The 12,397-nt window shown below is 36.9% G+C and overlaps 1 protein-coding gene across 2 annotated transcripts in view; it reads right to left on the reverse strand.

The window, feature by feature from the left end:
• Nucleotides 1-10,368, reverse strand: part of LOC110598131 (uncharacterized) — a 278,648-nt gene extending 268,280 nt beyond the window's left edge. For both annotated transcript variants that reach the window (XR_005735340.2, XM_078034177.1), the window contains exon 1: nt 10,107-10,368. The gene's annotated coding sequence lies outside the window, so the exon portion shown is untranslated. The remainder of the gene's footprint in view (nt 1-10,106) is intronic.
• Nucleotides 10,369-12,397: the final 2,029 nt, after the last annotated feature.

Below are 12,397 nucleotides of genomic sequence, written 5' to 3' on the forward strand. Positions count from 1 at the left end.
CCCGCAGGCCATGTTAACCTGCCTCATTGTCCCCTAAGGTGAGCAGAAGTGATAAAGTAAAAACCTCTTTGCAAGGTAGTAATTGTTCCCCCTCCGAGGTGGTAGCCACAAAGAGATCTATTTTTCAATCGGAGCCTATTATATTTTTGTTTCCTTTTCACCTTCAAGCTAACCTGGATGCACTGCTGCCTCTATCCGTCTTAAATGGAGCAAAGTACTATTTTAGTGGATTTCACCTTTCACTGCCACCTCAAAAGCTTCTATGCCACTGCTCTCCTTGGGAGTTCGGCTAATGGAAGAGATGATTAGGAAGAATAAAAGCGTGATAATAAAATGATTCTTTTTCCCAAACCTCTTTCTTCCCTGCCCCTTCACTACAAAGGGTAACATTGCTTACCCCGCTGCTAATTTATAGACAACAAAAAGAAGACTCTCCTATAAAACTAAATCACAGGGCATCATTCAAAATCAGTACCTGTGAGGACTCAGACGTCAGGTTAATAAAACTAATTTTTCCTAAGGGTTTTATGCCATTGCGGGTCATTATCTTCTTCTATCATTTTCATTTACCTTGCTAGAAACAACTCAAAATCTTCAAGGTCAGTAGCTAGTGAAGTGCACTGAGTGAATGGTGACGGTGGAATTATGAGAACACCCCAGAGTATCCTATTATTTAGCAAACAAAAGTGGAACATGCAGCCCCCCCCCCACATAATTACTGGTCCCTCTTCACTCAAGGGCCTCAGTCTGAGTACCACTGCCTCCTGTGATTTCAGAATTATGATCTGTTAAACTGAAAGTCAGGTACTGAATTTCAATATATTGCTACCAGTTGCTCCTGCCTCAGAGTTGGTTGCCCTCAGAAGAGGGAACACATGTTTTGTGATTCATCTGTGTTTCATGCTGAATTTTCTTCATAGACTCTGGGGGACAAATACATATTAGTACAGAAATTCTTTGCAAACATCTACTTGCATATATGATTTTTTCTGTACTACTTTAAAACACGTGAGCCCAGCAGCTCCGAAGGCTGAGACAGGAGGATAGTGAGTTCAAAGACAGCCTCAGCAACTTAGCAAGGCCCTAAGCAACTTAGAAACTGTCTCTAAATAAAATATAAAAAAGGGCGGGGAGGGGGAACAAGGGGGCTGGGGATATAGCTCAGTTCTTAGAGTGTTTTCCTCGAATACTCAAGGCCCTGGGTTCAATCCCCAGCACCACCAAAAACAAAAAAAGGGTTGGAATGTGGCTAAGTGGTTAAGCGCCCCCAGGTTTAAGGTTCAATCTTTGGTAGACCCTTCCAAAAAAAAAAATCCCATGTAGTTATTATTTTTTTAAAATATTATGTTATCAATGGATTGTTTATTTATTTATTTATTTGTGTGCCAAGGATCGAACTCAGGGCCTCACACATGCCAGGCAAGTGCTCTACCACTGACCCACAACCCCAGCCCCCATGTAATTATTTTTTTAATATTTTTTTAGTTGACATTTATTTATATACAGTGCCAAGAATCAAACTCAGTGCCTCACACGTGCCATGCAAGTGTGCTACCACTGAGCCTCAGCCCCAGCTCCCCATGTAATTATTTTAAAAAAACAAAACTCCACCTTGCCATTCTGTTACTCCTTATCACCTTCTAAATTGAGCACATGGTAAATAGATGGAACTGGACACTATCACACTAAAGTGAAATAAGCCAATACCACAAAACCAAAGGCCAAATATTCTCTCTGATGTGCAGATGCTCACACAAAATAAGGGGTGGGGAAGACAAGAACAGAAGTTCATAGGATTAGACAAAGGGGAACAAAGGGAAGGGAGAGGGGATGGGAATAGTAAAGACAGTGGAATGAACCGGACAGAACTTTCCTATGTTCATATATGAATACACGACCAGTGAAACTCCACATCATGTACAACCACAAGAATGGGATCCTACTTGGGTTAGACTCCATGTGTGTATGTCAAAATGCACTCTACTGTCATGTATATCTAAAAAGGATAAATAAAATAAAGAAAAAATTTTGAAAAAAACTATCATGTAAAACTTTTATCAGAATGTCTAGCAGAGTTCCTGACATGTAGTCAGCCCACAGTATGTTAAATATTGCCTATCCTTCTGCTGCAATTAACAAAAATTTTAAAAACATAAAATTTTATCTAGCATTTTTACACTAATAATAATAAATTGAGCACAAACTCTTCAGCCTGATATTTAAAGAATTTTGCATGAAAATTCAATGATAGATTCCCAGCTTATCACCACCATTTACTCCCAACCCCACATTTCATCCAAATAAAGTTATCTAGAGGAATTCTGGTTACTACAATGGCAAACTAAAACCCTACCAGATGAAGGTCCACTCAAAATCATTATAAACTCTAGACTTAATATGAAAAGCAACTGCGTAAAGGTACTACAGTATCAACAGGAACAGCAGACTGTGGAAGGAGCATGTGCTCAGAAGAGAAGAGGTGGGTACTTGTCCAAAGAGAGCTTCTGCTTTTGTAGCTGTTCCGTTGGAATCAAGGGCAGCTGACTGCGTGACAGCCATAGTGGTATGGGCAGAAATGGGCTAATCATTCGTTTTTTGACAAAAGAAACCACAAAATGGAAGCCAAGGAAACCATGACTGCTTAATAAAGTGGGGGGAGAGGACTGAAAAGAGAAGACAGGAAAGAGCCAGAGACAAGATATGCAAATTCAACCTACCCATGTCCCTGATGGATCCCTGAACTGTGCATGAATGAAGCAGAATCAAAGTCTGTTAGCCAGAGATAAATAGTAAAGTGAGAACAGAGTTACTGCTCTGGAGAACTTGATGTTCAGTCCAATGAAGAAAATGTCATGATAAAGCCATAGAAAATGAACAGGAACCCCAAATACCCAAATATTAATATTTTTAATATCTAAAATATAATCCAGAATAATCTGACATCCCCAAAACAAACAAACAAAAAAACTAAGAAACCAAGTTAAAAAAAAAAAATCAACCAAACAAAACTTTCACAAGGTGACCCAAACATTGGTACTACAAGACAAGTATTTGTTTTGTAGTACCAATGTTTGGTACTTTATTTCTTTTTATTGTGACATCTTAATTGTACATATTAATGGAATTTTATGATACTTCCACACATGCATACAGTATAGAGTATTTTAAAATAAAGCATTATAATAATCCATAATGAGGTAAAACAAGATATTTGTATTAAATGATTAATAGGATACCGTAGAATAAATGTAGAATTATTTTTTTAAAAAGCCAAATGGAAACTCCAGAATTAGGGCTGGGGTTGTAGCTCAGTGATAAAGGGCTTACCTCACATGTGTGAGGCACTGGGTTCAATTCTCAGCACCGCATATAAATGAATGAATAAAATAAAGGTCCTTCAACATCTAAAAAAAGAATTTTTTTTTTAAAAAAAGAAACTCCAGAATTAGAATTTTTGAAATTTCAAAAATTTACTAAGTAGCTGGGTGTTGTAGCACATACCTTTAATGCAAGTGGTTTGGGAGTCTGAGGCAGGAGGATCACAAGTTCAAGGCCAGCCCCAGCAACTTAGTGAGGTCCTAAGCAACTTAGAAAGACCCCGTCCCTAAAAAAAGTAAAATAAAAAAGGGCTGGGGATGTGGCTCAGTAGTAAAGCACCTCTGGTTTCAAACCCAATACCCCCACCCCCCACACACAAAAAAATATTTACTAGGTAGATTTGAAAGCTAAATGGAGATAAGAACACTTAACACAAACTAATAAAATTATCCAGTGTTAAAAAACAGAAATAAAAGATCAAAAAATAAATAAATAGAGCCCTAATGAACTCATAGAAACCAAATATTCCAACATCTGTGTTACTGGCATTCCAGAACAAAAGAGAGAATGAGACAGAAAAACTACTTGAAAATATGGTTGACAACTTCCCAAATCAATAACATGCTGAATACATACAGAAGATGTTCAGAAGCAAAGCAGAATAAACATGAAGAAACTTATGTCAAGATATAATTCTCATACTACAAAAAAACCAAGTCTTACAAAGAGCGAGAAAAAAATTATGATTTATATAGAGAGGAACAATTATCTGAATAAAAAGTGGCTTCTTGAAGAATAAAATGATGCTTTCCCGAGGCTGAGAGTAGAATAAGAGGGAGTTGCTGATCCAAAGCTATAAAATTTCAGAAGAAAAATCAGTTTAGAGATCTACTGCACAGTAGGTGACCACAGTCGATAATAATGTATTATGTATTTTAAAATAACTGACAGAATGAATTGCAAACATCTCACCATAAAAAGTGATAGGTAATAGATAACAGTGAGATAGATGATGGATATGTTAGTAAGTTTGATTGTGTCATTCTTCATTGTAAAAATATTTCAAAACCTCACACCATACTCAATAAATGCAAATAATTATGGCTTGTCAATCAAAAATAACAGAAGTTTCTTAAAAGCCGACTTGTGGTAAGAAATAACAGACTAGAAGAGATGCATAAAAGATATGGAAATACCATATTCAGCAAAAATGCCCTCCAAATATGAAGGCAAAAATCAAGGGATTAGCTAAGAAAAGAAAGCAGGAAGAGTTCATCACCAGCAAATCCATACTAAAAGAAATAACAGTGAAAATTTTCAGGGTGAAGGAAAATGATAGCAGACGACGAGAAATATCTCCTCAAAACAATATAAAGCCAGGCATAATGGTACACACCTGTGATTTCAGCAACTCAAAAGCTGAGGCAAGAGGATTCCAAGTTTGAGGCCAGCCTCAGCAACTTAACAAAACCCTGTCTCAAGATAAAAAAAATAAGTCTGGGGTTGTGGCTCAGCGGTGGAGCGCTTGCCTAGCATGTGGGAGGCACTGGGTTCGATCCTCAGCACCACATAAAAATAAATAAAGTAAAGGTTTTATGTCTAACCAAAAAATATTCAAAAAAGGTTAAAAAAAGGTAAAAAGAGCTGGGAATGTAGGTCAGTAGGGGAGCACCCCTGGGTTCAATCCACAGTACAAAAAAAATAATAATATATATATGAAGACCATCATTAATGATAAGTGACAAGGCACATGCAAAGCAGTATTAAAAGAAAAACCTGAAACCAATTATCTTTGTGTTTACTTAAGCAAGAAAGTTTTTAGGAACCAAACATCATTCTAGAGCAAATATGGCTCAGAATTCCCCATCACACCTTTCATACAGGTTGTATTTAGAGCCAGAGAAAAGGAAATAACACATAAGAGCAATCTGATTGACTGCACTCAGCATTTTCCTTACATGCACAGGGTCTCATAGGTAGCAGCTGTGATTGGCTGAAACTCAAAGGCTGTGATTAGCTGGGGTTCAGTTGCTTAGTTACAAGAGTGCACTCTTAGGTTATAATTTATTTACACATCAAACTGGGTTAAAGTTCACGATGTATTAAAGTCAGTTTAGTCAAACTGATTACTCAAGTGTGGAGGTTAGTTTAGGCCAAATTTATTTCAGTTAAATGATTTCTCTCCTCTTGGTCATTCTCTTAAATCTTGAGAAGATAGCCAAAACCATGAGCAGAGGCAATGATGCCATCTTCTGCAACCACAGCAATGAATCTGCTTGATTCCAGTAAAGAATTTATAATTTCAAAATGTCAAATTATTTAGACAACTCCTTTGTCTACATTGGTTATTCCACTCACAATAAAAGCATTTTATGTACCATGTTTTGGGGTGAGTAGAGCCCAGTGCCAAGAAACTGAAATATACATTTCAACAGGAGTCTTCATGAATCAAACCAAGCAAAATCAAACATTGTTCAGGCATTAAAGACACTTCAACAGCACCCAAGTTCTACTGATCACAATCCTTGTTGGAGTATGATAATAAATAAGGAGCACAGTATATTGCAGAATGGTCTAATTTAAAGACTCAGTGTTTTCGCCTTCATTGTAAGAAGCAGTAACCCTTGGAACAGCCAGGCCTGCCATTCACCACTCAGGATGCCTCAAACCAATTTCTACATGTTCCTATGAACACATTATGTGTTCCTTTACCCTGGTCTCCATCTTGTGAGTTAATTTCCTTGGTGTAAGGTGACCATATCTAGAAAAAAATGGCATTATCAGCCACCTTTTAAATCAAACTCTCAGTAGTATTAAAACCAGGAGAGAGCAGTGATATAATTCAAGGATAGAGCACTTCCCCAGCTTGTACAAGGCCCAGGTTCAAGTCCCAACATCACAAAAGAACAAAATCATAATGTCATTGTGTTTACAGTACCTTACTTTTTTGCATCATAACTTTCCCAGTAAAATGGGACCCTCTGCCACAGGAAATTTTTCTAGGATTTCCAGAAAAGTAAAGACATGTTCTAGTAATTTCTTACCTTCCACATGGGAAAGCTTCTATCCAACCAGAAAGCACACAAACTATTATCCATACACATGGTACCCCATGAAGTATGGAAGCTGAATGAAATCCATCTGTAAATATTCAAACAGTTCATCAGGTGGTGGAAATGAACCAACTGAAGCTTTTGTCTTGTCAGGATGATGGGTATGGCAAACCAAACAGCCATAAATCTTTTTTTCTTTTTTTTAATTGATTTTTTAAAATAAATGATAGTTGAATACATTGCAATTCTTGTTACACATATACAGCACAATTTTTCATTTCTCTTGTTATACAATTATAAATCTTTATAGCAATAATTCACCCCACCAATATTTTTGGATATTTTGCTTAATTTTCTTGTTCTGCTTACTGTTGTATTAGCAGTTTTATGGAACCAATGTGTTTCTTCATTAGAATTCTGGGAATTTCTTACCTAGTCTAATGGTATGCTCAGATGCTCAGATTCCTAAAAATTGCATCCCTAGTATACTTTTGATATTATTCAACAGCCTAAGAAAATTTATAAATAATTCCCTTCTAATCTTATCCAACTTCATCACATGTAAAGTTCCTTTAATAACACTCACCTGCCACAAACTTTCTGCAATTTTATCTATTTGATTGTGTCCTAGATTTCTTTGCTTCCCATTCTGGTATAATCCAGTCACTCTACTTCAAGTGAAAGCTTACTCTTTTTTTTTTTTTTTTTTTGATACCAGGGATTGAACTCAGAGGTATTTGACCACTGAGTCACATCCCCGCCCTATTTTGTATTTTATTAGAGAAAAGGTCTCACTGAGTTGCTCAGTGCCTTGCCTTTGGTGATACTGGTCTCCATTTTGTGATCCTCCTGTCTCAGCCTCTCCAACTGCTGGGATTACAGGCCTGTGCCACCACCCCTGTCTCTCCTTTATTCCTTAACAAAGCGCCTTCATATAGTTAGCCTTGTCTTATCAAAAAACATATGTTCCCTTCACATTTGCATACAGTTTTTCTCCCTAACATATCTAGTAATTTTAGTTATAAATATTAATAAAAATTGTTAACCCATAGTAACTTAAATTTCCTCTGAATGCCAGGAAGCAAGTAATTGTACACTATCACATCAGCAATCTACAGACTGGAAACATTGGAAAATCATAACATCTAGAAACATGTGCTTTCTCATATTACAAGCTGTCAATTAGAACATATTTATTAATGGTCTCTTAATAAAACTACAGAGGAGGCAAATTTTTCTCTATCCCTTTAGGTTTTTGCTAGGTGGGAGAATTAAATTGTTGTTTGTACAGATTTCCCTCAGCCTCAAGTTATTACTCTTGATGAGAAGAATTTTAAAACCTTCTGCAATAGGAACATTATTTCATTATATCTATTCAATTCATGTGTTCTTAATCATTATGCCAAGGTTGTTAAAGAGCTAGTCATCATCTGAAGTCATTCTGCCCATTAACAAACTATATAATATATAAATAACATAAGCTTATTTTATCAGTAAACCCAGGTTTAAGAAACATGCACTTATATATAATGCTGAAAATTCTAAACACATGCCTGTTTTAATTAAACCAACTTCTTGTTTACCAACGATTACTCAAGTCACATGAACTTGAAAACCACTGGGCCAGTTTTAATTTTTTTCAGACTACTTCATGCATACAAACTCTAAGTAGAGCTCTTTAAGTTTAATTTGCCACTATCATTAATAGACAGAAAAATTATCACACATGTATATCAAAGACACAAATACATAGACAGAAGTAGATCTTATAAAATCAGAGCTGATAGTTCAGGCTTAAATACCATCCTCTTCCTAAACCAAGAAAGGAGGCTGTAGGTAAAAGCTCAGTTAAGACAGGTTTACCAGGAAAAACACCTTCAACAAAAGTAAACCGTGCTCTGCAGCTTGAGTAGCAACAGCAGACCCTGCCTGAGGTTTCCATCAGAATTACTAGCATATGGGCTATCAAGAGAGCATTAATTCATAATTATCCAATGGAATGGAACAGTTTATAAATCACAAGGGGTCATTCATCGAGTAGAGGTAGTAGAGTAGCAGGGTCAAGTATGTTGAAATGCTTTAGATGGAGATTGGAAGACCAAAAAAAAAAGAAAGAAAAAGAATTCATAGGATGTTAATCTACAAAAGATGATGAGTTTGGAATTCAATACTTTCCACAGCAGGTGAGACCTGCAAGGTCAAGCTCATTCTCTAAAAGTAACTCAGATGTGACCCCCACCAATTTGGCTGTCATTGCTATTACTTTTAAACAATTAGACTGTGCTTTGGCTAAGGGCCTAACTGCAGGCTATAATACCATTTTAGTTCCAGGAGGAACTACTCATTGTTTGTGGAACATTGAGGGAAAAAATGCAATCTATCTAAATAAGCTTTCAATACAAAAACTGATAGAGCAACAGACTGATCAATTTTCTACAGAGATACCCTAGGAATTAGGAATTTAATATAGAAGATTTTCAACAATTCTTAGCAAGAAAGAGTTTGAAGGCATTGCAAAAATCAGGACAAGGAGAAAGAAGCTTCAGCAAGGGTTTAGTAAGTGTTGCCATCAAGTGTTTAGGGCTTTTTATGAGAAAGGAAGAATCAAACAGGAAAAAAAATTAACAGAACACAGAGGGCTTAGTTTAGTTGACTGTCATCCTTTGATTTAATTGATCACTATTTTAGTTTACTTGATTAAGTCCTGGGGGTGAAGGCTTTGGAGATCTTCCTAAATTTAATGGGGATACAGTCCTGTTTGAAATAAGGTAAGCATCTTGAGGGTCACTTGGCTCTAGTTTAAAATATGTACAAGAGGTCTTCTTAGTTTTTGTATTTGTTTCTGCAAAGGCATGTATTTGTTTATTATCTATAAGGAAGTAATTTTTTTCATTTAATCTTTTCAAGGTCTCTGTGCAGATTAAAAAATGCATTGCAATGTTCTTGTGGGACTTTTGATCTTATTCTTTTCTAATTTACTCCATAAATAAGCAACTTTATCTAGATGAATGCATCCCCACTGTGGCTAATGCAACTCTGAATTGGTTTTGGTAAGACTGACCCATTTCTCTAGAAAAGTACAAGTTTTACATTCATATACATCAAATTGACTGGAGTTCCAAAGTGAGGAGTTCTAGATGCACCCATGATTCCCTGCCTTTTAATTACCTATCTACTGTCCCTGTATAGTTCTTTGTGACCCAGACTACTGATGCCTCCTTAACTGAATTTCATTTATTTCATTGTTGGATCCAATCTAAGTCTGAATCCAACCGCCCCTCCCAACCCTCCCCCTTTCTTTGTGGTAGTGGGGATTGAACCCAAGGGCACCTAATCACTGAACTACATTCTCCAGCCCTTTTTATTTCGTGATAGATTCTTTAAATTGCCAAAGCTGGCCTAGAGCCTGTGATCCCCATTTCAGCCTCCAGAGTAGCTGGGATTACAGGCATGCTCCACCTGGCTGGCCCAGCAGTTTTGCCAGTGACTAATCAACAAGAACAAACCCCAAGTCATGTACCCTCTCAAAACACAAGACCAAAAGCTGAAAAGAAAAAGATCTACGCAAGGGTTATAAGAATTTAACTGCTGAAACTAAATTGGCTCTCAACCCAGTCCAGACTGTGTGGGATCAAAGCATACAAAGGCTTCTTCTATTCAATTCAGTAAAGTGGAAAAAACACAATGAGGAACCAGAGAGCTCAGAACACAACTCAAGTGGAGCTCAAGACTTACCAGGTGCTCTGGTTGCCGAGTAGAGATCAATGGGCTCGAGGGGCCTGGCGGGTACCAAACAAGATCCAAGCTCCTTCTTCCAATTGGCCAGCTATACACCAAACGGTTAAAAACCCGAAAGCAGTTAAATTTACAAAGTTGATGTGAATGAGAAAAAAAGTTCGGGAACACAGCAGCAGTACTCCACATGAAAGATGGTTCAACACACCCAAACTCTCCACAAGCACAGGTTATACAACTTGATTGGCTATAGCCAGCATTTGCCTTATGTGGACATAATCGGATCAATTGACAGCCTGTAATTGGCTGAAGCTCAACTCCTATGATTGGCTGAAGTTCCGTTGCTTAGCACAAGAATATCCTCTTAGTGACGTTTGTTTTCACGTCAAGCTAGGTTATAGTTCACCATGTATAGAGGCCGTTTTGGGCCAAAATTTTTGCTCAAGTACAGAGGCTGGCTTAGACCAAATTTATTTCAGTTTATGCCACCATTATTTTGGTTTATCTTCTTCCTAATTTTTTTACAATATGTATAAATATTTAAAAGTACAATGTTGCTTTTTGGTGTTATAATGAGTGAAAATTTAACACAAATAACAATTGCAGAATAAACAGAAAAGTAGGACATGTGATCCTAGTCTATTGCAGTGCTTTATATTGCATGTAAAGAAATATGATATTAACTGAAAATGAACTGCATAAAGCAAAGTATGTATATTGGAATCTCTATTAAAAAAATGAAAATTGGAGAAAAGCCTAGCTCAAAACCCAACAGGAAAATTAAAATATCATCTTGAAAATAAAGTTTAAAAATCTTCTTAATAGGCAGGAAAGGCTGAGCACCACAAGGCACGCCTGTAATTCCAGGGGCTTGGGAGGCTGAGGCAGGGGGATCACAAGCTCAGGCCAGCCTCAGCAAATTAGCAAGGCCCTACATAACTTCAGGAAGCTGAGGCAGGAGGATTGCAAGTTCAAAGCCAGTCTTGCAACATAAAGAGGCCCTAGGGAGGTCCTAAGCAACATAGTGAGACTCTGTCTCTAAATTTAAAAAAAAAATGGGTTGAGGATGTGGTGGTTCACCAGTTAAATACCACTGGGTTTAATCTCTGGAACAAACAACAAAAAAAAAACCAGTCATAATTATAAATCTATGTTAATCTATACATCTTGTATAAAATGCAATTTGTGGCAATAACAATACAAAGACTAAGGGAAACAGATACATGCAAGCAGAGTTTGTATAATATTGATGCTAAATTGATATTAACCCAAACTAGGCTATGCAGTTTAATCCCAAGATAACAGCTAAAAAATAAATTATATAGGACAGAAAATGGGAAAAGAATCAAAACAGTACGCTACGAAATCAATTAAACATAAAAGAAGGCAGTAACACAGGAATTGAAATACAAAAATACACTAGATGTATAGAAAAGAAATAGTAAAATGGTAGAATATTGTTCTTTTTTTCCAGTGCTGGAGATGGAACCCAAGGCCTCATGCATGCCAGGTGCATGTTTTACTACTGAGCCACATCACCAGGCTCTGAATGACATTCATTATTAGCAATTATTTTAAATGTAAACATGATATACACTCTCCAATTAAAATACAAAGATTAGGTCAGACACGGCGGCACACACCTGTAATCTCAGCAGCTCAGGAGGTTGAGGTAAGAGGATCTCAAGTTCAAAGCCAGCCTCAGCAACAGTGAGGCACTAAGCAACTCAGTGAGGCCCTGTCTCTAAATGAAATGCAAAATAGGGCTGGGGATGTGGCTCAGTGGTCAAGTGCCCCTGAGTTCAATCCCCAATAACCTCCTCAAAAAAAAAAAAAAAAAAAAAAACGGGGCTGGGGGTATAGCTCAGTTGGTAGAGTGTTTTGTCTAGCATGCACAAGGCCCTGGGTTCAATCAATCCCTATCACCACAAAAAGAAAAAAAAAAGGTTAGAGAAATGGATAAAAAGTCTGTCCACATACTGACTACAATATACTTTAGATCCAAAGACCCAAATAAGTTGAAAGGAAAAGAAATGCAAAAGACAATCCATGCATATAGTAACCAAAAGAGAGATGGTATGACTATGCTAATATCAGACAAAATGCAATTTAACTCCAAAATCATTACAAGAAACAAAGGAGGGCATTACACACTAATTAAAGGCCAATTCACCTGGAAGTTGTATCAGTTATAAAAATATACGCACATAATAACAAGCTCCAAAAAAATATGAGGGGAAAATGATAGAACTAGAAGGAGAAACAACTTTACAGTAATATGTGGAGACTTC

Source organism: Ictidomys tridecemlineatus, chromosome X (genome assembly GCF_052094955.1).
Source record: "Ictidomys tridecemlineatus isolate mIctTri1 chromosome X, mIctTri1.hap1, whole genome shotgun sequence".
Lineage (NCBI taxonomy): Eukaryota > Metazoa > Chordata > Mammalia > Rodentia > Sciuridae > Ictidomys > Ictidomys tridecemlineatus.